The 23,756-nt window shown below is 40.0% G+C and overlaps 30 non-coding genes and 15 pseudogenes across 30 annotated transcripts; all 45 read left to right on the forward strand.

Moving 5' to 3' along the window:
- The first annotated feature begins 416 nt into the window (after positions 1-416).
- On the forward strand, positions 417-535 carry LOC146014727 (5S ribosomal RNA). The gene has a single exon (XR_014447671.1). It is a non-coding gene; the product is annotated as a 5S ribosomal RNA (ribosomal RNA).
- A 345-nt stretch (positions 536-880) lies between these two features.
- LOC146015847 (5S ribosomal RNA) lies at positions 881-999 on the forward strand. The gene has a single exon (XR_014448755.1). It is a non-coding gene; the product is annotated as a 5S ribosomal RNA (ribosomal RNA).
- Positions 1,000-1,345: 346 nt separating this feature from the next.
- LOC146010639 (5S ribosomal RNA) lies at positions 1,346-1,464 on the forward strand (annotated as a pseudogene).
- Positions 1,465-1,809: 345 nt separating this feature from the next.
- LOC146010855 (5S ribosomal RNA) lies at positions 1,810-1,928 on the forward strand (annotated as a pseudogene).
- A 346-nt stretch (positions 1,929-2,274) lies between these two features.
- On the forward strand, positions 2,275-2,393 carry LOC146010242 (5S ribosomal RNA). Its single transcript, XR_014444758.1, has one exon. It is a non-coding gene; the product is annotated as a 5S ribosomal RNA (ribosomal RNA).
- A 345-nt stretch (positions 2,394-2,738) lies between these two features.
- Positions 2,739-2,857, forward strand: LOC146010880 (5S ribosomal RNA). Its single transcript, XR_014444883.1, has one exon. It is a non-coding gene; the product is annotated as a 5S ribosomal RNA (ribosomal RNA).
- Positions 2,858-3,201: 344 nt separating this feature from the next.
- LOC146015829 (5S ribosomal RNA) lies at positions 3,202-3,320 on the forward strand. Its single transcript, XR_014448738.1, has one exon. It is a non-coding gene; the product is annotated as a 5S ribosomal RNA (ribosomal RNA).
- Positions 3,321-3,665: 345 nt separating this feature from the next.
- LOC146011672 (5S ribosomal RNA) lies at positions 3,666-3,774 on the forward strand (annotated as a pseudogene).
- A 345-nt stretch (positions 3,775-4,119) lies between these two features.
- LOC146014907 (5S ribosomal RNA) lies at positions 4,120-4,238 on the forward strand. The gene has a single exon (XR_014447847.1). It is a non-coding gene; the product is annotated as a 5S ribosomal RNA (ribosomal RNA).
- Positions 4,239-4,584: 346 nt separating this feature from the next.
- On the forward strand, positions 4,585-4,703 carry LOC146015771 (5S ribosomal RNA). Its single transcript, XR_014448682.1, has one exon. It is a non-coding gene; the product is annotated as a 5S ribosomal RNA (ribosomal RNA).
- Positions 4,704-5,048: 345 nt separating this feature from the next.
- Positions 5,049-5,167, forward strand: LOC146015042 (5S ribosomal RNA). The gene has a single exon (XR_014447975.1). It is a non-coding gene; the product is annotated as a 5S ribosomal RNA (ribosomal RNA).
- A 345-nt stretch (positions 5,168-5,512) lies between these two features.
- On the forward strand, positions 5,513-5,631 carry LOC146017006 (5S ribosomal RNA). Its single transcript, XR_014449882.1, has one exon. It is a non-coding gene; the product is annotated as a 5S ribosomal RNA (ribosomal RNA).
- Positions 5,632-5,982: 351 nt separating this feature from the next.
- LOC146016553 (5S ribosomal RNA) lies at positions 5,983-6,101 on the forward strand. The gene has a single exon (XR_014449442.1). It is a non-coding gene; the product is annotated as a 5S ribosomal RNA (ribosomal RNA).
- Positions 6,102-6,446: 345 nt separating this feature from the next.
- On the forward strand, positions 6,447-6,565 carry LOC146016238 (5S ribosomal RNA). The gene has a single exon (XR_014449135.1). It is a non-coding gene; the product is annotated as a 5S ribosomal RNA (ribosomal RNA).
- A 345-nt stretch (positions 6,566-6,910) lies between these two features.
- LOC146017174 (5S ribosomal RNA) lies at positions 6,911-7,029 on the forward strand. The gene has a single exon (XR_014450046.1). It is a non-coding gene; the product is annotated as a 5S ribosomal RNA (ribosomal RNA).
- A 346-nt stretch (positions 7,030-7,375) lies between these two features.
- Positions 7,376-7,494, forward strand: LOC146014648 (5S ribosomal RNA). The gene has a single exon (XR_014447596.1). It is a non-coding gene; the product is annotated as a 5S ribosomal RNA (ribosomal RNA).
- A 345-nt stretch (positions 7,495-7,839) lies between these two features.
- LOC146010997 (5S ribosomal RNA) lies at positions 7,840-7,958 on the forward strand. Its single transcript, XR_014444894.1, has one exon. It is a non-coding gene; the product is annotated as a 5S ribosomal RNA (ribosomal RNA).
- A 345-nt stretch (positions 7,959-8,303) lies between these two features.
- Positions 8,304-8,422, forward strand: LOC146015830 (5S ribosomal RNA). The gene has a single exon (XR_014448739.1). It is a non-coding gene; the product is annotated as a 5S ribosomal RNA (ribosomal RNA).
- A 345-nt stretch (positions 8,423-8,767) lies between these two features.
- On the forward strand, positions 8,768-8,886 carry LOC146017535 (5S ribosomal RNA). Its single transcript, XR_014450404.1, has one exon. It is a non-coding gene; the product is annotated as a 5S ribosomal RNA (ribosomal RNA).
- Positions 8,887-9,231: 345 nt separating this feature from the next.
- LOC146015043 (5S ribosomal RNA) lies at positions 9,232-9,350 on the forward strand. The gene has a single exon (XR_014447976.1). It is a non-coding gene; the product is annotated as a 5S ribosomal RNA (ribosomal RNA).
- A 345-nt stretch (positions 9,351-9,695) lies between these two features.
- On the forward strand, positions 9,696-9,804 carry LOC146011679 (5S ribosomal RNA; annotated as a pseudogene).
- Positions 9,805-10,149: 345 nt separating this feature from the next.
- On the forward strand, positions 10,150-10,268 carry LOC146010290 (5S ribosomal RNA). The gene has a single exon (XR_014444805.1). It is a non-coding gene; the product is annotated as a 5S ribosomal RNA (ribosomal RNA).
- A 351-nt stretch (positions 10,269-10,619) lies between these two features.
- Positions 10,620-10,738, forward strand: LOC146015832 (5S ribosomal RNA). The gene has a single exon (XR_014448741.1). It is a non-coding gene; the product is annotated as a 5S ribosomal RNA (ribosomal RNA).
- A 2,373-nt stretch (positions 10,739-13,111) lies between these two features.
- On the forward strand, positions 13,112-13,230 carry LOC146012667 (5S ribosomal RNA). The gene has a single exon (XR_014445780.1). It is a non-coding gene; the product is annotated as a 5S ribosomal RNA (ribosomal RNA).
- A 346-nt stretch (positions 13,231-13,576) lies between these two features.
- On the forward strand, positions 13,577-13,695 carry LOC146017536 (5S ribosomal RNA). The gene has a single exon (XR_014450405.1). It is a non-coding gene; the product is annotated as a 5S ribosomal RNA (ribosomal RNA).
- A 345-nt stretch (positions 13,696-14,040) lies between these two features.
- Positions 14,041-14,159, forward strand: LOC146015044 (5S ribosomal RNA). The gene has a single exon (XR_014447977.1). It is a non-coding gene; the product is annotated as a 5S ribosomal RNA (ribosomal RNA).
- Positions 14,160-14,504: 345 nt separating this feature from the next.
- On the forward strand, positions 14,505-14,613 carry LOC146011680 (5S ribosomal RNA; annotated as a pseudogene).
- Positions 14,614-14,958: 345 nt separating this feature from the next.
- LOC146010292 (5S ribosomal RNA) lies at positions 14,959-15,077 on the forward strand. Its single transcript, XR_014444807.1, has one exon. It is a non-coding gene; the product is annotated as a 5S ribosomal RNA (ribosomal RNA).
- A 351-nt stretch (positions 15,078-15,428) lies between these two features.
- On the forward strand, positions 15,429-15,547 carry LOC146010371 (5S ribosomal RNA; annotated as a pseudogene).
- Positions 15,548-15,892: 345 nt separating this feature from the next.
- Positions 15,893-16,011, forward strand: LOC146017087 (5S ribosomal RNA). Its single transcript, XR_014449961.1, has one exon. It is a non-coding gene; the product is annotated as a 5S ribosomal RNA (ribosomal RNA).
- A 346-nt stretch (positions 16,012-16,357) lies between these two features.
- Positions 16,358-16,476, forward strand: LOC146010274 (5S ribosomal RNA). Its single transcript, XR_014444789.1, has one exon. It is a non-coding gene; the product is annotated as a 5S ribosomal RNA (ribosomal RNA).
- Positions 16,477-16,821: 345 nt separating this feature from the next.
- On the forward strand, positions 16,822-16,940 carry LOC146016639 (5S ribosomal RNA). Its single transcript, XR_014449523.1, has one exon. It is a non-coding gene; the product is annotated as a 5S ribosomal RNA (ribosomal RNA).
- A 345-nt stretch (positions 16,941-17,285) lies between these two features.
- On the forward strand, positions 17,286-17,404 carry LOC146011063 (5S ribosomal RNA; annotated as a pseudogene).
- A 346-nt stretch (positions 17,405-17,750) lies between these two features.
- LOC146014649 (5S ribosomal RNA) lies at positions 17,751-17,869 on the forward strand. Its single transcript, XR_014447597.1, has one exon. It is a non-coding gene; the product is annotated as a 5S ribosomal RNA (ribosomal RNA).
- Positions 17,870-18,214: 345 nt separating this feature from the next.
- LOC146011139 (5S ribosomal RNA) lies at positions 18,215-18,333 on the forward strand (annotated as a pseudogene).
- Positions 18,334-18,679: 346 nt separating this feature from the next.
- On the forward strand, positions 18,680-18,798 carry LOC146012678 (5S ribosomal RNA). Its single transcript, XR_014445783.1, has one exon. It is a non-coding gene; the product is annotated as a 5S ribosomal RNA (ribosomal RNA).
- A 347-nt stretch (positions 18,799-19,145) lies between these two features.
- Positions 19,146-19,264, forward strand: LOC146010397 (5S ribosomal RNA; annotated as a pseudogene).
- Positions 19,265-19,609: 345 nt separating this feature from the next.
- On the forward strand, positions 19,610-19,728 carry LOC146012689 (5S ribosomal RNA). Its single transcript, XR_014445787.1, has one exon. It is a non-coding gene; the product is annotated as a 5S ribosomal RNA (ribosomal RNA).
- Positions 19,729-20,075: 347 nt separating this feature from the next.
- On the forward strand, positions 20,076-20,194 carry LOC146011002 (5S ribosomal RNA; annotated as a pseudogene).
- Positions 20,195-20,541: 347 nt separating this feature from the next.
- On the forward strand, positions 20,542-20,660 carry LOC146011064 (5S ribosomal RNA; annotated as a pseudogene).
- A 346-nt stretch (positions 20,661-21,006) lies between these two features.
- Positions 21,007-21,115, forward strand: LOC146011558 (5S ribosomal RNA; annotated as a pseudogene).
- A 345-nt stretch (positions 21,116-21,460) lies between these two features.
- Positions 21,461-21,578, forward strand: LOC146010982 (5S ribosomal RNA; annotated as a pseudogene).
- A 345-nt stretch (positions 21,579-21,923) lies between these two features.
- Positions 21,924-22,032, forward strand: LOC146011604 (5S ribosomal RNA; annotated as a pseudogene).
- A 345-nt stretch (positions 22,033-22,377) lies between these two features.
- On the forward strand, positions 22,378-22,496 carry LOC146014581 (5S ribosomal RNA). Its single transcript, XR_014447530.1, has one exon. It is a non-coding gene; the product is annotated as a 5S ribosomal RNA (ribosomal RNA).
- A 799-nt stretch (positions 22,497-23,295) lies between these two features.
- On the forward strand, positions 23,296-23,414 carry LOC146010579 (5S ribosomal RNA; annotated as a pseudogene).
- Positions 23,415-23,756: the final 342 nt, after the last annotated feature.

Here is a 23,756-nt window from a genome sequence, read left to right on the forward strand (position 1 = left end):
AAGCTAAGCAGTGTTGGGCCTGGTTAGTACTTGGGTGGGAGACCACATGGGAACACCAGGTGCTGTAGGTTTTTTCACATTACTGGCAAATTGTTTTTATTCTCTAGCTATTTATATTGGAAACTTTTTCATTTTATTGCCAGCACAGACATTTGGAAGAGGTCAAACAGACACAATAGCCATCACCTAAAGACTTACCACACTGTTTAGGCTCAATTCCAACTGCTTTTGGCAGCTAAACAGTGTTGAGCCTCTTTTGTAGTTTAATTTAAGACCCCCTGCTAATATCATGTCCTGTAGGTCTTTTTACATTACCAACACATGATTTTTTTCAGTAAGCCAATACAGTTAGGAAACTTTTGTATTAGCTTACCTGGTAATAGAAGTAGAAGAGGGCAAAAAAGTGGATTTAACTCACCTACAGCAATACCACATTGGATAGGCCCAATCTCGTCTGATCTTGGAAGCTAAGCAGTGTTGGGCCTGGTTAGTACTTGGGTGGGAGACCACATGGGAACACCAGGTGCTGTAGGTTTTTTCACATTACTGGCAAATTGTTTTTATTCTCTAGCTATTTAAATTGGAAACTTTTTCTTTTATTTGCCAGCACAGACATTTGGAAGAGGTCAAACAGACACAATAGCCATCACCTAAAGACTTACCACACTGTTTAGGCCCAATTCCAACTGCTTTTGGCAGCTAAACAGTGTTGAGCCTCTTTAGTAGTTTAATTTAAGACCCCCTGCTAATATCATGTCCTGTAGGTCTTTTTACATTACCAACACATGATTTTTTTCAGTAAGCCAATACAGTTAGGAAACTTTTTTATTAGCTTACCTGGTGATAGAAGTAGAAGAGGGCAAAAAAGTGCCTGTATCTCACCTACAGCCATACCACATTGGATAGGCCCAATCTCGTCTGATCTTGGAAGCTAAGCAGTGTTGGGCCTGGTTAATACTTGGGTGGGAGACCACATGGGAACACCAGGTGCTGTAGGTTTTTTCACATTACAGGCAAATTGTTTTTATTATCTAGCTATTTAAATTAGAAACTTTTTTCTTTTTATTGCCAGTACAGACATTTGGAAGAGGTCAAACAGACACAATAGCCATCACATAAAGACTTACCACACTGTTTAGGCCCAATTCCAACTGCTTTTGGCAGCTAAACAGTGTTGAGCCTCTTTAGTAGTTTAATTTAAGACCCCCTGCTAATATCATGTCCTGTAGGTCTTTTTACATTACCAACACATGATTTTTTTCAGTAAGCCAATACAGTTAGGAAACTTTTTTATTAGCTTACCTGGTGATAGAAGTAGAAGAGGGCAAAAAAGTGCCTGTATTTCACCTACAGCCATACCACATTGGATAGGCCAAATCTCGTCTGATCTTGGAAGCTAAGCAGTGTTGGGCCTGGTTAGTACTTGGGTGGGAGACCACATGGGAACACCAGATGCTGTAGGTTTTTTCACATTACAGGCAAATTGTTTTTATTCTCTAGCTATTTAAATTGGAAACTTTTTATTTTTATTGCCAGTACAGACATTTGGAAGAGGTCAAACAGACACAATAGCCATCACCTAAAGACTTACCACACTGTTTAGGCCCAATTCCAACTGCTTTTGGCAGCTAAACAGTGTTGGGCCTCTTTAGTAGTTTAATTTAAGACTCCCTGCTAATATCATGTCCTGTAGGTCTTTTTACATTACCAACACATGATTTTTTTCAGTAAGCCAATACAGTTAGGAAACTTTTTTATTAGCTTACCTGGTGATAGAAGTAGAAGAGGGCAAAAAAGTGCCTGTAACTCACCTACAGCCATAGCACATTGGATAGGCCCAATCTCGTCTGATCTTGGAAGCTAAGCAGTGTTGGGCCTGGTTAGTACTTGGGTGGGAGACCACATGGGAACACCAGATGCTGTAGGTTTTTTCACATTACAGGCAAATTGTTTTTATTCTCTATCTATTTAAATTGGAAACTTTTTCTTTTTATTGCCAGTACAGACATTTGGAAGAGGTCAAACAGACACAATAGCCATCACCTAAAGACTTACCACACTGTTTAGGCCCAATTCCAACTGCTTTTGGCAGCTAAACAGTGTTGAGCCTGTTTAGTAGTTTAATTTAAGACCCCCTGCTAATATCATGTCCTGTAGGTCTTTTTACATTACCAACACATGATTTTTTTTAAGTAAGCCAATACAGTTAGAAAACTTTTTTATTAGCTTACCTGGTGATAGAAGTAGAAGAGGGCAAAAAAATGCCTGTATCTCACCAACAGCCATACCACATTGGATGGTCCCAATCTCGACTGATCTTGGAAGCTAAGCAGTGTTGGGCCTGGTTAGTACTTGGGTGGGAGACCACCTGGGAACACCAGGTGCTGTAGATTTTTTCACATTACTGGCAAATTGTTTTTATTCTCTAGCTATTTATATTGGAAACTTTTTCTTTTTATTGCCAGCACAGACATTTGGAAGAGGTCAAACAGACACACTAGCCATCACCTAAAGACTTACCACACTGTTTAGGCTCAATTCCAACTGCTTTTGGCAGCTAAACAGTGTTGAGCCTCTTTAGTAGTTTAATTTAAGACCCCCTGCTAATATCATGTCCTGTAGGTCTTTTTACATTACCAACACATGATTTTTTTCAGTAAGCCAATACAGTTAGGAAACTTTTGTATTAGCTTACCTGGTAATAGAAGTAGAAGAGGGCAAAAAAGTGCCTGTATCTCACCTACAGCCATACCACATTGGATAGGCCCAATCTCGTCTGATCTTGGAAGTTAAGCAGTGTTGGGCCTGGTTAGTACTTGGGTGGGAGACCACATGGGAACACCAGGTGCTGTAGGTTTTTTCACATTACTGGCAAATTGTTTTTATTCTCTAGCTATTTAAATTGGAAACTTTTTCTTTTTATTGCCAATACAGACATTTGGAAGAGGTCAAACAGACATAATAGCCATCACCTAAAGACTTACCACACTGTTTAGGCCCAATTCCAACTGCTTTTGGCAGCTAAACAGTGTTGAGCCTCTTTTGTAGTTTAATTTAAGACCCCTGCTAATATCATGTCCTGTAGGTCTTTTTACATTACCAACACATGATTTTTTTCAGTAAGCCAATACAGTTAGGAAACTTTTTTATTAGCTTACCTTGTGATAGAAGTAGAAGAGGGCAAAAAAGTGCCTGTATCTCACCTACAGCCATACCACATTGGATAGGCCCAATCTCGTCTGATCTTGGAAGCTAAGCAGTGTTGGGCCTAGTTAGTACTTGGGTGGGAGACCACATGGGAACACCAGGTGCTGTAGGTTTTTTCACATTACAGGCAAATTGTTTTTATTCTCTAGCTATTTAAATTGGAAACTTTTTCTTTTTATTGCCAGCACAGACATTTGGAAGAGGTCAAACAGACACAATAGCCATCACCTAAAGACTTACCACACTGTTTAGGCTCAATTCCAACTGCTTTTTTCAGCTAAACAGTGTTGAGCCTCTTTTGTAGTTTAATTTAAGACCCCCTGCTAATATCATGTCCTGTAGGTCTTTTTACATTACCAACACATGATTTTTTTCAGTAAGCCAATACAGTTAGAAAACTTTTGTATTAGCTTACCTGGTGATAGAAGTAGAAGAGGGCAAAGAAGTGCTTTTAACTCACCTACAGCCATACCACATTGGATAGGCCTGATCTTGGAAGCTAAGCAGTGTTGGTCCTGGTTAGTACTTGGGTGGGAGACCACATAGGAACACCAGGTGCTGTAGGTTTTTTCACATTACTGGCAAATTGTTTTTATTCTCTAGCTATTTAAATTGGAAACTTTTTCTTTTTATTGCCAGTACAGACATTTGGAAGAGGTCAAACAGACACAATAGCCATCACCTAAAGACTTACCACACTGTTTAGGCCCAATTCCAACTGCTTTTGGCAGCTAAACAGTGTTGAGCCTCTTTAGTAGTTTAATTTAAGACCCCCTGCTACTATCATGTCCTGTAGGTCTTTTTACATTACCAACACATGATTTTTTTCAGTAAGCCAATACAGTTAGGAAACTTTTTTATTAGCTTACCTTGTGATAGAAGTAGAAGAGGGCAAAAAAGTGCCTGTATCTCACCTACAGCCATACCACATTGGATAGGCCCAATCTCGTCTGATCTTGGAAGCTAAGCAGTGTTGGGCCTGGTTAGTACTTGGGTGGGAGACCACATAGGAACACCAGGTGCTGTAGGTTTTTTCACATTACAGGCAAATTGTTTTTATTCTCTAGCTATTTAAATTGGAAACTTTTTCTTTTTATTGCCAGTACAGACATTTGGAAGAGGTCAAACAGACACAATAGCCATCACCTAAAGACTTACCACACTGTTTAGGCCCAATTCCAACTGCTTTTGGCAGCTAAACAGTGTTGAGCCTGTTTAGTAGTTTAATTTAAGACCCCCTGCTAATATCATGTCCTGTAGGTCTTTTTACATTACCAACACATGATTTTTTTTAAGTAAGCCAATACAGTTAGCAAACTTTTTTATTAGCTTACCTGGTGATAGAAGTAGAAGAGGGCAAAAAAGTGCCTGTATCTCACCTACAGCCATACCACATTGGATAGGCCCAATTTCTTCTGATCTTGGAAGCTAAGCAGTGTTGGGCCTGGTTAGTACTTGGGTGGGAGACCACCTGGGAACACCAGGTGCTGTAGGTTTTTTCACATTACTGGCAAATTGTTTTTATTCTCTAGCTATTTAAATTGGAAACTTTTTCTTTTTATTGCCAGCACAGACATTTGGAAGAGGTCAAACAGACACAATAGCCATCACCTAAAGACTTACCACACTGTTTAGGCTCAATTCCAACTGCTTTTGGCAGCTAAACATTGTTGAGCCTCTTTTGTAGTTTAATTTAAGACCCCCTGCTAATATCATGTCCTGTAGGTCTTTTTACATTACCAACACATGATTTTTTTCAGTAAGCCAATACAGTTAGGAAACTTTTGTATTAGCTTACCTGGTGATAGAAATAGAAGAGGGCAAAAAAGTGCTTTTAACTCACCTACAGCCATACCACATTGGATAGGCCCAATCTCGTGTGATCTTGGAAGCTAAGCAGTGTTGGGCCTGGTTAGTACTTGGGTGGGAGACCACATGGGAACACCAGGTGCTGTAGGTTTTTTCACATTACTGGCAAATTGTTTTTATTCTCTAGCTATTTAAATTGGAAACTTTTTCTTTTTATTGCCAGTACAGACATTTGGAAGAGGTCAAACAGGCACAATAGCCATCAACTAAAGACTTACAACACTGTTTAGGCCCAATTCCAACTGCTTTTGGCAGCTAAACAGTGTTGAGCCTCTTTGGTAGTTTAATTTAAGAACCCCTGCTAATATCATGTCCTGTAGGTCTTTTTACATTACCAACACATGATTTTTTTCAGTAAGCCAATACATTTAGGAAACTTTTTTATTAGCTTACCTGGTGATAGAAGTAGAAGAGGGCAAAAAAGTGCCTGTATCTCACTTACAGCCATACCACATTGGATAGGCCCAATCTCGTCTGATCTTTGAAGCTAAGCAGTGTTGGGCCTGGTTAGTACTTGGGTGGGAGACCACATGGGAACACCAGGTGCTGTAGGTTTTTTCACATTACTGGCAAATTGTTTTTATTCTTTAGCTATTTAAATTGGAAACTTTTTCTTTTTCTTTTTTTTGCCAGCACAGACATTTGGAAGAGGTCAAACAGACACAATAGCCATCACCTAAAGACTTACCACACTGTTTAGGCCCAATTCCAACTGCTTTTGGCAGCTAAACAGTGTTGAGCCTCTTTAGTAGTTTAATTTGAGACCCCCTGCTAATATCATGTCCTGTAGGTCTTTTTACATTACCAACACATGATTTTTTTCAGTAAGCCAATACAGTTAGGAAACTTTTTTATTAGCTTACCTGGTGATAGAAGTAGAAGAGGGCAAAAAAGTGCCTGTATCTCACCTACAGCCATACCACATTGTATAGGCCCAATCTCGTCTGATTTTGGAAGCTAAGCAGTGTTGGGCCTGGTTAGTACTTGGCTGGGAGACCACCTGGGAACACCAGGTGCTGTAGGTTTTTTCACATTACTGGCAAGTTGTTTTTATTCTCTAGCTATTTATATTGGAAACTATTTCTTTTTATTGCCAGCACAGACATTTGTAAGAGGTCAAACAGACACACTAGCCATCACCTAAAGACTTACCACACTGTTTAGGCTCAATTCCAACTGCTTTTGGCAGCTTAACAGTGTTGAGCCTCTTTTGTAGTTTAATTTAAGACCCCCTGCTAATATCATGTCCTGTTGGTCTTTTTACATTACCAACACATGATTTTTTTCAGTAAGCCAATACAGTTAGGAAACTTTTGTATTAGCTTACCTGGTGATAGAAGTAGAAGAGGGCAAAAAAGTGCCTGTATCTCACCTACAGCCATACCACATTGGATAGGGCCAATCTCGTCTGATCTTGGAAGCTAAGCAGTGTTGGGCCTGGTTAGTACTTGGGTGGGAGACCACATGGGAACACCAGGTGCTGTAGGTTTTTTCACATTACTGGCAAATTGTTTTTATTCTCTAGCTATTTAAATTGGAAACTTTTTCTTTTTATTGCCAGTACAGACATTTGGAAGAGGTCAAACAGACACAATAGCCATCACCTAAAGACTTACCACACTGTTTAGGCCCAATTCCAACTGCTTTTGGCAGCTAAACAGTGTTGAGCCTCTTTAGTAGTTTAATTTAAGACCCCCTGCTAATATCATGTCCTGTAGGTCTTTTTACATTACCAACACATGATTTTTTTCAGTAAGCCAATACAGTTAGCAAACTTTTTTATTAGCTTACCTGGTGATAGAAGTAGAAGAGGGCAAAAAAGTGCCTGTATCTCACCTACAGCCATACCAAATTGGATAGGCCCAATCTCGTCTGATCTTGGAAGCTAAGCAGTGTTGGGCCTGGTTAGTACTTGGGTGGGAGACCACATAGGAACACCAGGTGCTGTAGGTTTTTTCACATTACAGGCAAATTGTTTTTATTCTCTAGCTATTTCAATTGGAAACTTTTTCTTTTTATTGCCAGTACAGACATTTGGAAGAGGTCAAACAGACACAATAGCCATCACCTAAAGACTTACCACACTGTTTAGGCCCAATTCCAACTGCTTTTGGCAGCTAAACAGTGTTGAGCCTGTTTAGTAGTTTAATTTAAGACCCCCTGCTAATATCATGTCCTGTAGGTCTTTTTACATTACCAACACATGATTTTTTTTAAGTAAGCCAATACAGTTAGGAAACTTTTTTATTAGCTTACCTGGTGATAGAAGTAGAAGAGGGCAAAAAAGTGCCTGTATCTCACCTACAGCCATACCACATTGGATAGGCCCAATTTCGTCTGATCTTGGAAGCTAAGCAGTGTTGGGCCTGGTTAGTACTTGGGTGGGAGACCACCTGGGAACACCAGGTGCTGTAGGTTTTTTCACATTACTGGCAAATTGTTTTTATTCTCTAGCTATTTAAATTGGAAACTTTTTCTTTTTATTGCCAGCACAGACATTTGGAAGAGGTCAAACAGACACAATAGCCATCACCTAAAGACTTACCACACTGTTTAGGCCCAATTCCAACTGCTTTTGGCAGCTAAACAGTGTTGAGCCTCTTTTGTAGTTTAATTTAAGACCCCCTGCTAATATCATGTCCTGTAGGTCTTTTTACATTACCAACACATGATTTTTTTCAGTAAGCCAATACAGTTAGGAAACTTTTGTATTAGCTTATCTGGTAATAGAAGTAGAAGAGGGCAAAAAAGTGCCTGTATCTCACCTACAGCCATACCACATTGGATAGGCCCAATCTCGTCTGATCTTGGAAGTTAAGCAGTGTTGGGCCTGGTTAGTACTTGGGTGGGAGACCACATGGGAACACCAGGTGCTGTAGGTTTTTTCACATTACTGGCAAATTGTTTTTATTCTCTAGCTATTTAAATTGGAAACTTTTTCTTTTTATTGCCAATACAGACATTTGGAAGAGGTCAACCAGACATAATAGCCATCACCTAAAGACTTACCACACTGTTTAGGCCCAATTCCAACTGCTTTTGGCAGCTAAACAGTGTTGAGCCTCTTTTGTAGTTTAATTTAAGACCCCCTGCTAATATCATGTCCTGTAGGTCTTTTTACATTACCAACACATGATTTTTTTCAGTAAGCCAATACAGTTAGGAAACTTTTTTATTAGCTTACCTTGTGATAGAAGTAGAAGAGGGCAAAAAAGTGCCTGTATCTCACCTACAGCCATACCACATTGGATAGGCCCAATCTCGTCTGATCTTGGAAGCTAAGCAGTGTTGGGCCTAGTTAGTACTTGGGTGGGAGACCACATGGGAACACCAGGTGCTGTAGGTTTTTTCACATTACAGGCAAATTGTTTTTATTCTCTAGCTATTTAAATTGGAAACTTTTTCTTTTTATTGCCAGCACAGACATTTGGAAGAGGTCAAACAGACACAATAGCCATCACCTAAAGACTTACCACACTGTTTAGGCTCAATTCCAACTGCTTTTTTCAGCTAAACAGTGTTGAGCCTCTTTTGTAGTTTAATTTAAGACCCCCTGCTAATATCATGTCCTGTAGGTCTTTTTACATTACCAACACATGATTTTTTTCAGTAAGCCAATACAGTTAGGAAACTTTTGTATTAGCTTACCTGGTGATAGAAGTAGAAGAGGGCAAACAAGTGCTTTTAACTCACCTACAGCCATACCACATTGGATAGGCCCAATTTCTTCTGATCTTGGAAGCTAAGCAGTGTTGGGCCTGGTTAATACTTGGGTGGGAGACCACCTGGGAACACCAGGTGCTGTAGGTTTTTTCACATTACTGGCAAATTGTTTTTATTCTCTAGCTATTTAAATTGGAAACTTTTTCTTTTTATTGCCAGCACAGACATTTGGAAGAGGTCAAACAGACACAATAGCCATCACCTAAAGACTTACCACACTGTTTAGGCTCAATTCCAACTGCTTTTGGCAGCTAAACATTGTTGAGCCTCTTTTGTAGTTTAATTTAAGACCCCCTGCTAATATCATGTCCTGTAGGTCTTTTTACATTACCAACACATGATTTTTTTCAGTAAGCCAATACAGTTAGGAAACTTTTGTATTAGCTTACCTGGTGATAGAAATAGAAGAGGGCAAAAAAGTGCTTTTAACTCACCTACAGCCATACCACATTGGATAGGCCCAATCTCGTGTGATCTTGGAAGCTAAGCAGTGTTGGGCCTGGTTAGTACTTGGGTGGGAGACCACATGGGAACACCAGGTGCTGTAGGTTTTTTCACATTACTGGCAAATTGTTTTTATTCTCTAGCTATTAAAATTGGAAACTTTTTCTTTTTATTGCCAGTACAGACATTTGGAAGAGGTCAAACAGGCACAATAGCCATCACCTAAAGACTTACCACACTGTTTAGGCCCAATTCCAACTGCTTTTGGCAGCTAAACAGTGTTGAGCCTCTTTAGTAGTTTAATTTAAGAACCCCTGCTAATATCATGTCCTGTAGGTCTTTTTACATTACCAACACATGATTTTTTTCAGTAATCCAATACAGTTAGGAAACTTTTTTATTAGCTTACCTGGTGATAGAAGTAGAAGAGGGCAAAAAAGTGCCTGTATCTCACTTACAGCCATACCACATTGGATAGGCCTGATCTTGGAAGCTAAGCAGTGTTGGGCCTGGTTAGTACTTGGGAGGGAAACCACATGGGAACACCAGGTGCTGTAGGTTTTTTCACATTACAGGCAAATTGTTTTTATTCTCTAGCTATTTAAATTGGAAACTTTTTCTTTTTATTGCCAGTACAGACATTTGGAAGAGGTCAAACAGACACAATAGCCATCACCTAAAGACTTACCACACTGTTTAGGCCCAATTCCAACTGCTTTTGGCAGCTAAACAGTGTTGAGCCTCTTTAGTAGTTTAATTTAAGACGCCCTGCTAATATCATGTCCTGTAGGTCTTTTTACATTACCAACACATGATTTTTTTCAGTAAGCCAATACAGTTAGGAAACTTTTGTATTAGCTTACCTGGTGATAGAAGTAGAAGAGGGCAAAAAAGTGAATTTAACTCACCTACAGCCATACCACATTGGATAGGCTCAATCTCGTCTGATCTTGGAAGCTAAGCAGTGTTGGGCCTGGTTAGTACTTGGGTTGGAGACCACATGGGAACACCAGGTGCTGTAGGTTTTTTCACATTACTGGCAAATTGTTTTTATTCTTTAGCTATTTAAATTGGAAACTTTTTCTTTTACTTTTTATTGCCAGCACAGACATTTGGAAGAGGTCAAACAGACACAATAGCCATCACCTAAAGACTTACCACACTGTTTAGGCCCAATTCCAACTGCTTTTGGCAGCTAAACAGTGTTGAGCCTCTTTTGTAGTTTAATTTAAGACCCCCTGCTAATATCATGTCCTGTAGGTCTTTTTACATTACCAACACATGATTTTTTTCAGTAAGCCAATACAGTTAGGAAACTTTTTTATTAGCTTACCTTGTGATAGAAGTAGAAGAGGGCAAAAAAGTGCCTGTATCTCACCTACAGCCATACCACATTGGATAGGCCCAATCTCGTCTGATCTTGGAAGCTAAGCAGTGTTGGGCCTAGTTAGTACTTGGGTGGGAGACCACATGGGAACACCAGGTGCTGTAGGTTTTTTCACATTACAGTCAAATTGTTTTTATTCTCTAGCTATTTAAATTGGAAACTTTTTCTTTTTATTGCCAGCACAGACATTTGGAAGAGGTCAAACAGACACAATAGCCATCACCTAAAGACTTACCACACTGTTTAGGCTCAATTCCAACTGCTTTTTTCAGCTAAACAGTGTTGAGCCTCTTTTGTAGTTTAATTTAAGACCCCCTGCTAATATCATGTCCTGTAGGTCTTTTTACATTACCAACACATGATTTTTTTCAGTAAGCCAATACAGTTAGGAAACTTTTGTATTAGCTTACCTGGTGATAGAAGTAGAAGAGGGCAAACAAGTGCTTTTAACTCACCTACAGCCATACCACATTGGATAGGCCTGATCTGGGAAGCTAAGCAGTGTTGGTCCTGGTTAGTACTTGGGTGGGAGACCACATGGGAACACCAGGGCCCTTATTCTGATCTGTGCGGAAATTCCCGCATTCTTACGGAGCGGTCCGCACGCCACGGTGTTTTGCCGCGTGCGGCCATCGTCCGTAGAAACGCCCACGTGTCCTCCGCATTCGGACGGACTCACTCTTTAAGAACAGGGCGTGTTTACGGACGACATACAAACCATGCGTGTGCGGGAGAAACACTCCGATTCGGCACGGTATTACAGAGTATTACAGAGTATGCTCGGGAATACCGCATCCGACCGGGAGCCAAGCGGTGCTACCGCACGTAAGCGGAGTATTTACGCCAAACAACCCACTATGAAGTATCTTCTGCAAGACATCACATGACCCACTTATTCAATTACCTATCCTCATAAAAAACTGCTTATTTGGAAATGGAATCAATTAGATTCCAATATATCCTTACAAGCATGCCTAACACATGCATTGCACACATTAACCCTTACAGCAATGTAAGTGCAATGCTTTGTATTACACCCTGTGTAAAAGATTATAAACAATCTACACATATACTATTTAAAGTGCAAATAAAACCAACAACTGTGAACTTGCATAAAGAATTTTATTAACGACCCCCGGTCCCCGGTTGTGTTCCAAATGAGTCTGCTGATGGTGCATATGAGCCAGCTGCAGGTTGGCCTGCTGCAGAAGGGCCAGGTGTAGGGTGCCCTGCTGGAGAATGGTCAGGTGCAGCTTGCCCTGCTGTAGAAGGGCCAGCAGCCTCCTCATTTCCCACTGGCTACATGTGCAGTGGCACATAGGAGGTGCTGGAGTCCATCTGTGTGCTATTATATTTGTGTTTTATTATTATTTATTTTGCTGCATTCCTGGCATGTTGTTTATAGTTTTGATGTTTAATTTTATGGTCATTGCATGACAGTGGCATTGAGTGTGACATGAATATAAATAAATGTGTTTACTTTACCCAAAATGTGTGGTTTCATGAGTACATGTCGAATACACATGTGTATTGCTAGTATTAATATTCTGTCATGTCAATTGTTAGCAGTTTTTAAGTGTGGGACAAGTACAGCATATGTGGGGGATTACTAAGGTTTCCTTGAAGCAGCAATGGTTTCAATTAAAGCACTGACAAGCGTCCTATTAGTGAGTAATGAGTAAAGGAGTAGATTGTATTGGGTTCAGGTGTTAATGGTTGTAGTCATTAGGCGTACGTTCGCCTACCGCATGAACGAGTGGTGTCCGCAAAGCAATAGTACACTTGTGGACACCGCACATTTCTGCCCTTTTTGCTCGCGTGCATTCGGAGTGGTTTCCGAATGTACGCCCCCCAACATAAGTGTACTCCCCCGTGTCCGCCCATGTTTCCGCCCCGTTTTGCCCACTTTGAAACTACGCCCATGTGTCATTCCGCATGACGCCCATAATACGCCCCTATTTCCCGACTGATTGCGGGGACCAGTTTTGGACGGGCTTTGTCCGAACTGGTACCGAGTCAAGGCGTGGCACATGCGCGTAGCGTTCTCCACGCATGCGCAGACGCCGTAAAGACGCTATCCGTAAGAACGCGGTAAAGTCCGCATCAATCAGAATAAGGGCCCAGGTGCTGTAGGTTTTTTCACATTACTGGCAAATTGTTTTTATTCTCTAGCTATTTCAATTGGAAACTTTTTCTTTTTATTGCCAGTACAGACATTTGGAAGAGGTCAAACAGACACAATAGCCATCACCTAAAGACTTACCACACTGTTTAGGCCCAATTCCAACTGCTTTTGGCAGCTAAACAGTGTTGAGCCTCTTTAGTAGTTTAATTTAAGACCCCCTGCTAATATCATGTCCTGTAGGTCTTTTTACATTACCAACACATGATTTTTTTCAGTAAGCCAATACAGTTAGGAAACTTTTTTATTAGCTTACCTTGTGATAGAAGTAGAAGAGGGCAAAAAAGTGCCTGTATCTCACCTACAGCCATACCACATTGGATAGGCCCAATCTCGTCTGATCTTGGAAGCTAAGCAGTGTTGGGCCTGGTTAGTACTTGGGTGGGAGACCACATGGGAACACCAGGTGCTGTAGGTTTTTTCACATTACAGGCAAATTGTTTTTATTCTCTAGCTATTTAAATTGGAAACTTTTTCTTTTTATTGCCAGTACAGACATTTGGAAGAGGTCAAACAGACACAATAGCCATCACCTAAAGACTTACCACACTGTTTAGGCCCAATTCCAACTGCTTTTGGCAGCTAAACAGTGTTGAGCCTGTTTAGTAGTTTAATTTAAGACCCCCTGCTAATATCATGTCCTGTAGGTCTTTTTACATTACCAACACATGATTTTTTTTAAGTAAGCCAATACAGTTAGGAAACTTTTTTATTAGCTTACCTGGTGATAGAAGTAGAAGAGGGCAAAAAAGTGCCTGTATCTCACCTACAGCCATACCACATTGGATAGGCCCAATTTCTTCTGATCTTGGAAGCTAAGCAGTGTTGGGCCTGGTTAATACTTGGGTGGGAGACCACCTGGGAACACCAGGTGCTGTAGGTTTTTTCACATTACTGGCAAATTGTTTTTATTCTCTAGCTATTTAAATTGGAAACTTTTTCTTTTTATTGCCAGCACAGACATTTGGAAGAGGTCAAACAGACACAATAGCCATCACCTAAAGACTTACCACACTGTTTAGGCTCAATTCCAACTGCTTTTGGCAGCTAAACATTGTTGAGCCTCTTTTGTAGTTTAATTTAAGACCCCCTGCTAATATCATGTCCTGTAGGTCTTTTTACATTACCAACACATGATTTTTTTCAGTAAGCCAATACAGTTAGGAAACTTTTGTATTAGCTTACCTGGTGATAGAAATAGAAGAGGGCAAAAAAGTGCTTTTAACTCACCTACAGCCATACCACATTGGATAGGCCCAATCTCGTGTGATCTTGGAAGCTAAGCAGTGTTGGGCCTGGTTAGTACTTGGGTGGGAGACCACATGGGAACACCAGGTGCTGTAGGTTTTTTCACATTACTGGCAAATTGTTTTTATTCTCTAGCTATTAAAATTGGAAACTTTTTCTTTTTATTGCCAGTACAGACATTTGGAAGAGGTCAAACAGGCACAATAGCCATCACCTAAAGACTTACCACACTGTTTAGGCCCAATTCCAACTGCTTTTGGCAGCTAAACAGTGTTGAGCCTCTTTAGTAGTTTAATTTAAGAACCCCTGCTAATATCATGTCCTGTAGGTCTTTTTACATTACCAACACATGATTTTTTTCAGTAATCCAATACAGTTAGGAAACTTTTTTATTAGCTTACCTGGTGATAGAAGTAGAAGAGGGCAAAAAAGTGCCTGTATCTCACTTACAGCCATACCACATTGGATAGGCCTGATCTTGGAAGCTAAGCAGTGTTGGGCCTGGTTAGTACTTGGGAGGGAAACCACATGGGAACACCAGGTGCTGTAGGTTTTTTCACATTACAGGCAAATTGTTTTTATTCTCTAGCTATTTAAATTGGAAACTTTTTCTTTTTATTGCCAGTACAGACATTTGGAAGAGGTCAAACAGACACAATAGCCATCACCTAAAGACTTACCACACTGTTTAGGCCCAATTCCAACTGCTTTTGGCAGCTAAACAGTGTTGAGCCTCTTTAGTAGTTTAATTTAAGACGCCCTGCTAATATCATGTCCTGTAGGTCTTTTTACATTACCAACACATGATTTTTTTCAGTAAGCCAATACAGTTAGGAAACTTTTGTATTAGCTTACCTGGTGATAGAAGTAGAAGAGGGCAAAAAAGTGAATTTAACTCACCTACAGCCATACCACATTGGATAGGCTCAATCTCGTCTGATCTTGGAAGCTAAGCAGTGTTGGGCCTGGTTAGTACTTGGGTTGGAGACCACATGGGAACACCAGGTGCTGTAGGTTTTTTCACATTACTGGCAAATTGTTTTTATTCTTTAGCTATTTAAATTGGAAACTTTTTCTTTTACTTTTTATTGCCAGCACAGACATTTGGAAGAGGTCAAACAGACACAATAGCCATCACCTAAAGACTTACCACACTGTTTAGGCCCAATTCCAACTGCTTTTGGCAGCTAAACAGTGTTGAGCCTCTTTAGTAGTTTAATTTGAGACCCCCTGCTAATATCATGTCCTGTAGGTCTTTTTACATTACCAACACATGATTTTTTTCAGTAAGCCAATACAGTTAGGAAACTTTTTTATTAGCTTACCTGGTGATAGAAGTAGAAGAGGGCAAAAAAGTGCCTGTATCTCACCTACAGCCATACCACATTGTATAGGCCCAATCACGTCTGATTTTGGAAGCTAAGCAGTGTTGGGCCTGGTTAGTACTTGGCTGGGAGACCACCTGTGAACACCAGGTGCTGTAGGTTTTTTCACATTACTGGCAAGTTGTTTTTATTCTCTAGCTATTTATATTGGAAACTATTTCTTTTTATTGCCAGCACAGACATTTGTAAGAGGTCAAACAGACACACTAGCCATCACCTAAAGACTTACCACACTGTTTAGGCTCAATTCCAACTGCTTTTGGCAGCTTAACAGTGTTGAGCCTCTTTTGTAGTTTAATTTAAGACCCCCTGCTAATATCATGTCCTGTTGGTCTTTTTACATTACCAACACATGATTTTTTTCAGTAAGCCAATACAGTTAGGAAACTTTTGTATTAGCTTACCTGGTGATAGAAGTAGAAGAGGGCAAAAAAGTGCCTGTATCTCACCTACAGCCATACCACATTGGATAGGGCCAATCTCGTCTGATCTTGGAAGCGAAGCAGTGTTGGGCCTGGTTAGTACTTGGGTGGGAGACCACATGGGAACACCAGGTGCTGTAGGTTTTTTCACATTACTGGCAAATTGTTTTTATTCTCTAGCTATTTAAATTGGAAACTTTTTCTTTTTCTTGCCAGTACAGACATTTGGAAGAGGTCAAACAGACACAATAGCCATCACCTAAAGACTTACCACACTGTTTTAGGCCCAATTCCAACTGCTTTTGGCAGCTAAACAGTGTTGAGCCTCTTTAGTAGTTTAATTTAAGACCCCCTGCTAATATCATGTCCTGTAGGTCTTTTTACATTACCAACACATGATTTTTTTCAGTAAGCCAATACAGTTAGGAAACTTTTTTATTAGCTTACCTGGTGATAGAAGTAGAAGAGGGCAAAAAAGTGCCTGTATCTCACCTACAGCCATACCAAATTGGATAGGCCCAATCTCGTCTGATCTTGGAAGCTAAGCAGTGTTGGGCCTAGTTAGTACTTGGGTGGGAGACCACATGGGAACACCAGGTGCTGTAGGTTTTTTCACATTACTGGCAAATTGTTTTTATTCTCTAGCTATTTAAATTGGAAACTTTTTCTTTTTATTGCCAGCACAGACATTTGGAAGAGGTCAAACAGACACAATAGCCATCACCTAAAGACTTACCACACTGTTTAGGCCCAATTCCAACTGCTTTTGGCAGCTAAACAGTGTTGAGCCTCTTTAGTAGTTTAATTTAAGACCCCCTGCTAATATCATGTCCTGTAGGTCTTTTTACATTACCAACACATGATTTTTTTCAGTAAGCCAATACAGTTAGGAAACTTTTTTATTAGCTTACCTGGTGATAGAAGTAGAAGAGGGCAAAAAAGTGCCTGTATCTCACTTACAGCCATACCACATTGGATAGGCCCAATCTCGACTGATCTTGGAAGCTAAGCAGTGTTGGGCCTGGTTAGTACTTGGGTGGGAGACCACATGGGAACACCAGGTGCTGTAGGTTTTTTCACATTACAGGCAAATTGTTTTTATTCTCTAGCTATTTAAATTGGAAACTTTTTCTTTTTATTGCCAGTACAGACATTTGGAAGAGGTCAAACAGACACAATAGCCATCAACTAAAGACTTACCACACTGTTTAGGCCCAATTCCAACTGCTTTTGGCAGCTAAACAGTGTTGAGCCTCTTTAGTAGTTTAATTTAAGACGCCCTGCTAATATCATGTCCTGTAGGTCTTTTTACATTACCAACACATGATTTTTTTCAGTAAGCCAATACAGTTAGGAAACTTTTGTATTAGCTTACCTGGTGATAGAAGTAGAAGAGGGCAAAAAAGTGCCTGTATTTCAACTACAGCCATACCACATTGGATAGGCCCAATCTCGTCTGTTCTTGGAAGCTAAGCAGTGTTGGGCCTGGTTAGTAATTGGGTGGGAGACCACATGGGAACACCAGGTGCTGTAGGTTTTTTCACATTACAGACAAATTGTTTTTATTCTCTAGCTATTTATATTGGAAACTTTTTCTTTTTATTGCCAGCACAGACATTTGGAAGAGGTCAAACAGACACAATAGCCATCACCTAAAGACTTACCACACTGTTTAGGCCCAATTCCAACTGCTTTTGGCAGCTAAACAGTGTTGAGCCTGTTTCGTAGTTTAATTTAAGACCCCCTGCTAATATCATGTCCTGTAGGTCTTTTTACATTACCAACACATGATTTTTTTTAAGTAAGCCAATACAGTTAGGAAACTTTTTTATTAGCTTACCTGGTGATAGAAGTAGAAGAGGGCAAAAAAGTGCCTGTATCTCACCTACAGCCATACCACATTGGATAGGCCCAATTTCGTCTGATCTTGGAAGCTAAGCAGTGTTGGGCCTGGTTAGTACTTGGGTGGGAGACCACCTGGGAACACCAGGTGCTGTAGGTTTTTTCACATTACTGGCAAATTGTTTTTATTCTCTAGCTATTTAAATTGGAAACTTTTTCTTTTTATTGCCAGCACAGACATTTGGAAGAGGTCAAACAGACACAATAGCCATCACCTAAAGACTTACCACACTGTTTAGGCCCAATTCCAACTGCTTTTGGCAGCTAAACAGTGTTGAGCCTCTTTTGTAGTTTAATTTAAGACCCCCTGCTAATATCATGTCCTGTAGGTCTTTTTACATTACCAACACATGATTTTTTTCAGTAAGCCAATACAGTTAGGAAACTTTTGTATTAGCTTACCTGGTAATAGAAGTAGAAGAGGGCAAAAAAGTGCCTGTATCTCACCCACAGCCATACCACATTGGATAGGCCCAATCTCGTCTGTTCTTGGAAGCTAAGCAGTGTTGGGCCTGGTTAGTAATTGGGTGGGAGACCACATGGGAACACCAGGTGCTGTAGGTTTTTTCACATTACAGGCAAATTGTTTTTATTCTCTAGCTATTTATATTGGAAACTTTTTCTTTTTATTGCCAGCACAGACATTTGGAAAAGGTCAAACAGACACAATAGCCATCACCTAAAGACTTACCACACTGTTTAGGCCCAATTCCAACTGCTTTTGGCAGCTAAACAGTGTTGAGCCTCTTTAGTAGTTTAATTTAAGACCCCCTGCTAATATCATGTCCTGTAGGTCTTTTTACATTACCAACACATGATTTTTTTTCAGTAAGCCAATACAGTTAGGAAACTTTTTTATTAGCTTACCTGGTGATAGAAGTAGAAGAGGGCAAAAAAGTGCCTGTATCTCACCTACAGCCATACCACATTGGATAGGCCCAATCTCGTCTGATCTTGGAAGCTAAGCAGTGTTGGGCCTGGTTAGTACTTGGGTGGGAGACCACATGGGAACACCAGGTGCTGTAGGTTTTTTCACATTACAGGCTAATTGTTTTTATTCTCTAGCTATTTAAATTGGAAACTTTTTTTCTTTTTATTGCCAGTACAGACATTTGGAAGAGGTCAAACAGACACAATAGCCATCACATAAAGACTTACCACACTGTTTAGGCGCAATTCCAACTGCTTTTGGCAGCTAAACAGTGTTGAGCCTCTTTAGTAGTTTAATTTAAGACCCCCTGCTAATATCATGTCCTGTAGGTCTTTTTACATTACCAACACATGATTTTTTTCAGTAAGCCAATACAGTTAGGAAACTTTTTTATTAGCTTACCTGGTGATAGAAGTAGAAGAGGGCAAAAAAGTGCCTGTATTTCACCTACAGCCATACCACATTGGATAGGCCCAATCTCGTCTGTTCTTGGAAGCTAAGCAGTGTTGGGCCTGGTTAGTAATTGGGTGGGAGACCACATGGGAACACCAGGTGCTGTAGGTTTTTTCACATTACAGGCAAATTGTTTTTATTCTCTAGCTATTTATATTGGAAACTTTTTCTTTTTATTGCCAGCACAGACATTTGGAAGAGGTCAAACAGACACAATAGCCATCACCTAAAGACTTACCACACTGTTTAGGCTCAATTCCAACTGCTTTTGGCAGCTAAACAGTGTTGAGCCTCTTTTGTAGTTTAATTTAAGACCCCCTGCTAATATCATGTCCTGTAGGTCTTTTTACATTACCAACACATGATTTTTTTCAGTAAGCCAATACAGTTAGGAAACTTTTGTATTAGCTTACCTGGTAATAGAAGTAGAAGAGGGCAAAAAAGTGGATTTAACTCACCTACAGCCATACCACATTGGATAGGCCCAATCTCGTCTGATCTTGGAAGCTAAGCAGTGTTGGGCCTGGTTAGTACTTGGGTGGGAGACCACATGGGAACACCAGGTGCTGTAGGTTTTTTCACATTACTGGCAAATTGTTTTTATTCTCTAGCTATTTAAATTGGAAACTTTTTCTTTTTATTGCCAGCACAGACATTTGGAAGAGGTCAAACAGACACACTAGCCATCACCTAAAGACTTACCACACTGTTTAGGCCCAATTCCAACTGCTTTTGGCAGCTAAACAGTGTTGAGCCTCTTTAGTAGTTTAATTTAAGACCCCCTGCTAATATCATGTCCTGTAGGTCTTTTTACATTACCAACACATGATTTTTTTTTCAGTAAGCCAATACAGTTAGGAAACTTTTTTATTAGCTTACCTGGTGATAGAAGTAGAAGAGGGCAAAAAAGTGCCTGTATCTCACCTACAGCCATACCACATTGGATAGGCCCAATCTCGTCTGATCTTGGAAGCTAAGCAGTGTTCGGCCTGGTTAGTAATTGGGTGGGAGACCACATGGGAACACCAGGTGCTGTAGGTTTTTTCACATTACAGGCAAATTGTTTTTATTCTCTAGCTATTTAAATTGGAAACTTTTTTTCTTTTTATTGCCAGTACAGACATTTGGAAGAGGTCAAACAGACACAATAGCCATCACCTAAAGACTTACCACACTGTTTAGGCCCAATTCCAACTGCTTTTGGCAGCTAAACAGTGTTGAGCCTCTTTAGTAGTTTAATTTAAGACCCCCTGCTAATATCATGTCCTGTAGGTCTTTTTACATTACCAACACATGATTTTTTTCAGTAAGCCAATACAGTTAGGAAACTTTTTTATTAGCTTACCTTGTGATAGAAGTAGAAGAGGGCAAAAAAGTGCCTGTATTTCAACTACAGCCATACCACATTGGATAGGCCCAATCTCGTCTGTTCTTGGAAGCTAAGCAGTGTTGGGCCTGGTTAGTAATTGGGTGGGAGACCACATGGGAACACCAGGTGCTGTAGGTTTTTTCACATTACAGGCAAATTGTTTTTATTCTCTAGCTATTTATATTGGAAACTTTTTCTTTTTATTGCCAGCACAGACATTTGGAAGAGGTCAAACAGACACAATAGCCATCACCTAAAGACTTACCACACTGTTTAGGCCCAATTCCAACTGCTTTTGGCAGCTAAACAGTGTTGAGCCTGTTTAGTAGTTTAATTTAAGACCCCCTGCTAATATCATGTCCTGTAGGTCTTTTTACATTACCAACACATGATTTTTTTTAAGTAAGCCAATACAGTTAGGAAACTTTTTTATTAGCTTACCTGGTGATAGAAGTAGAAGAGGGCAAACAAGTGCTTTTAACTCACCTACAGCCATACCACATTGGATAGGCCTGATCTTGGAAGCTAAGCAGTGTTGGTCCTGGTTAGTACTTGGGTGGGAGACCACCTGGGAACACCAGGTGCTGTAGGTTTTTTCACATTACTGGCAAATTGTTTTTATTCTCTAGCTATTTAAATTGGAAACTTTTTCTTTTTATTGCCAATACAGACATTTGGAAGAGGTCAACCAGACATAATAGCCATCACCTAAAGACTTACCACACTGTTTAGGCCCAATTCCAACTGCTTTTGGCAGCTAAACAGTGTTGAGCCTCTTTTGTAGTTTAATTTAAGACCCCCTGCTAATATCATGTCCTGTAGGTCTTTTTACATTACCAACACATGATTTTTTTCAGTAAGCCAATACAGTTAGGAAACTTTTTTATTAGCTTACCTTGTGATAGAAGTAGAAGAGGGCAAAAAAGTGCCTGTATCTCACCTACAGCCATACCACATTGGATAGGCCAATCTCGTCTGATCTTGGAAGCTAAGCAGTGTTGGGCCTAGTTAGTACTTGGGTGGGAGACCACATGGGAACACCAGGTGCTGTAGGTTTTTTCACATTACAGGCAAATTGTTTTTATTCTCTAGCTATTTAAATTGGAAACTTTTTCTTTTTATTGCCAGCACAGACATTTGGAAGAGGTCAAACAGACACAATAGCCATCACCTAAAGACTTACCACACTGTTTAGGCTCAATTCCAACTGCTTTTTTCAGCTAAACAGTGTTGAGCCTCTTTTGTAGTTTAATTTAAGACCCCCTGCTAATATCATGTCCTGTAGGTCTTTTTACATTACCAACACATGATTTTTTTCAGTAAGCCAATACAGTTAGGAAACTTTTGTATTAGCTTACCTGGTGATAGAAGTAGAAGAGGGCAAACAAGTGCTTTTAACTCACCTACAGCCATACCACATTGGATAGGCCTGATCTTGGAAGCTAAGCAGTGTTGGTCCTGGTTAGTACTTGGGTGGGAGACCACATGGGAACACCAGGTGCTGTAGGTTTTTTCACATTACTGGCAAATTGTTTTTATTCTCTAGCTATTTAAATTGGAAACTTTTTCTTTTTATTGCCAGTACAGACATTTGGAAGAGGTCAAACAGACACAATAGCCATCACCTAAAGACTTACCACACTGTTTAGGCCCAATTCCAACTGCTTTTGGCAGCTAAACAGTGTTGAGCCTCTTTAGTAGTTTAATTTAAGACCCCCTGCTAATATCATGTCCTGTAGGTCTTTTTACATTACCAACACATGATTTTTTTCAGTAAGCCAATACAGTTAGGAAACTTTTTTATTAGCTTACCTTGTGATAGAAGTAGAAGAGGGCAAAAAAGTGCCTGTATCTCACCTACAGCCATACCACATTGGATAGGCCCAATCTCGTGTGATCTTGGAAGCTAAGCAGTGTTGGGCCTGGTTAGTACTTGGGTGGGAGACCACCTGGGAACACCAGGTGCTGTAGGTTTTTTCACATTACTGGCAAATTGTTTTTATTCTCTAGCTAATAAAATTGGAAACTTTTTCTTTTTATTGCCAGTACAGACATTTGGAAGAGGTCAAACAGGCACAATAGCCATCACCTAAAGACTTACCACACTGTTTAGGCCCAATTCCAACTGCTTTTGGCAGCTAAACAGTGTTGAGCCTCTTTAGTAGTTTAATTTAAGAACCCCTGCTAATATCATGTCCTGTAGGTCTTTTTACATTACCAACACATGATTTTTTTCAGTAATCCAATACAGTTAGGAAACTTTTTTATTAGCTTACCTGGTGATAGAAGTAGAAGAGGGCAAAAAAGTGCCTGTGTCTCACTTACAGCCATACCACATTGGATAGGCCCAATCTCGTCTGATCTTGGAAGCTAAGCAGTTTTGGGCCTGGTTAGTACTTGGGTGGGAGACCACCTGGGTGCTGTAGGTTTTTTCACATTACTGGCAAATTGTTTTTATTCTCTAGCTATTTAAATTGGAAACTTTTTCTTTTTATTGCCAGCACAGACATTTGGAAGAGGTCAAACAGACACAATAGCCATCACCTAAAGACTTACCACACTGTTTAGGCTCAATTCCAACTGTTTTGGCAGCTAAACAGTGTTGAGCCTCTTTTGTAGTTTAATTTAAGACCCCCTGCTAATATCATGTCCTGTAGGTCTTTTTACATTACCAACACATGATTTTTTTCAGTAAGCCAATACAGTTAGGAAACCTTTGTATTAGCTTACCTGGTGATAGAAGTAGAAGAGGGCAAAAAAGTGCTTTTAACTCACCTACAGCCATACCACAATGGATAGGCCCAATCTTGTCTGATCTTGGAAGCTAAGCAGTGTTGGGCCTGGTTAGTACTTGGGTGGGAGACCACATGGGAACACCAGGTGCTGTATGTTTTTTCACATTACTGGCAAATTGTTTTTATTCTCTAGCTATTTAAATTGGAAACTTTTGCTTTTTATTGCCAGTACAGACATTTGGAAGAGGTCAAACAGACACAATAGCCATCACCTAAAGACTTACCACACTGTTTATGCCCAATTCCAACTGCTTTTGGCAGCTAAACAGTGTTGAGCCTGTTTAGTAGTTTAATTTAAGACCCCCTGCTAATATCATGTCCTGTAGGTCTTTTTACATTACCAACACATGATTTTTTTCAGTAATCCAATACAGTTAGGAAACTTTTTTATTAGCTTACCTGGTGATAGAAGTAGAAGAGGGCAAAAAAGTGCCTGTAT

Source organism: Crinia signifera, chromosome 6 (genome assembly GCF_055691185.1).
Source record: "Crinia signifera chromosome 6, ASM5569118v1, whole genome shotgun sequence".
In the NCBI taxonomy this organism is placed as follows: domain Eukaryota; kingdom Metazoa; phylum Chordata; class Amphibia; order Anura; family Myobatrachidae; genus Crinia; species Crinia signifera.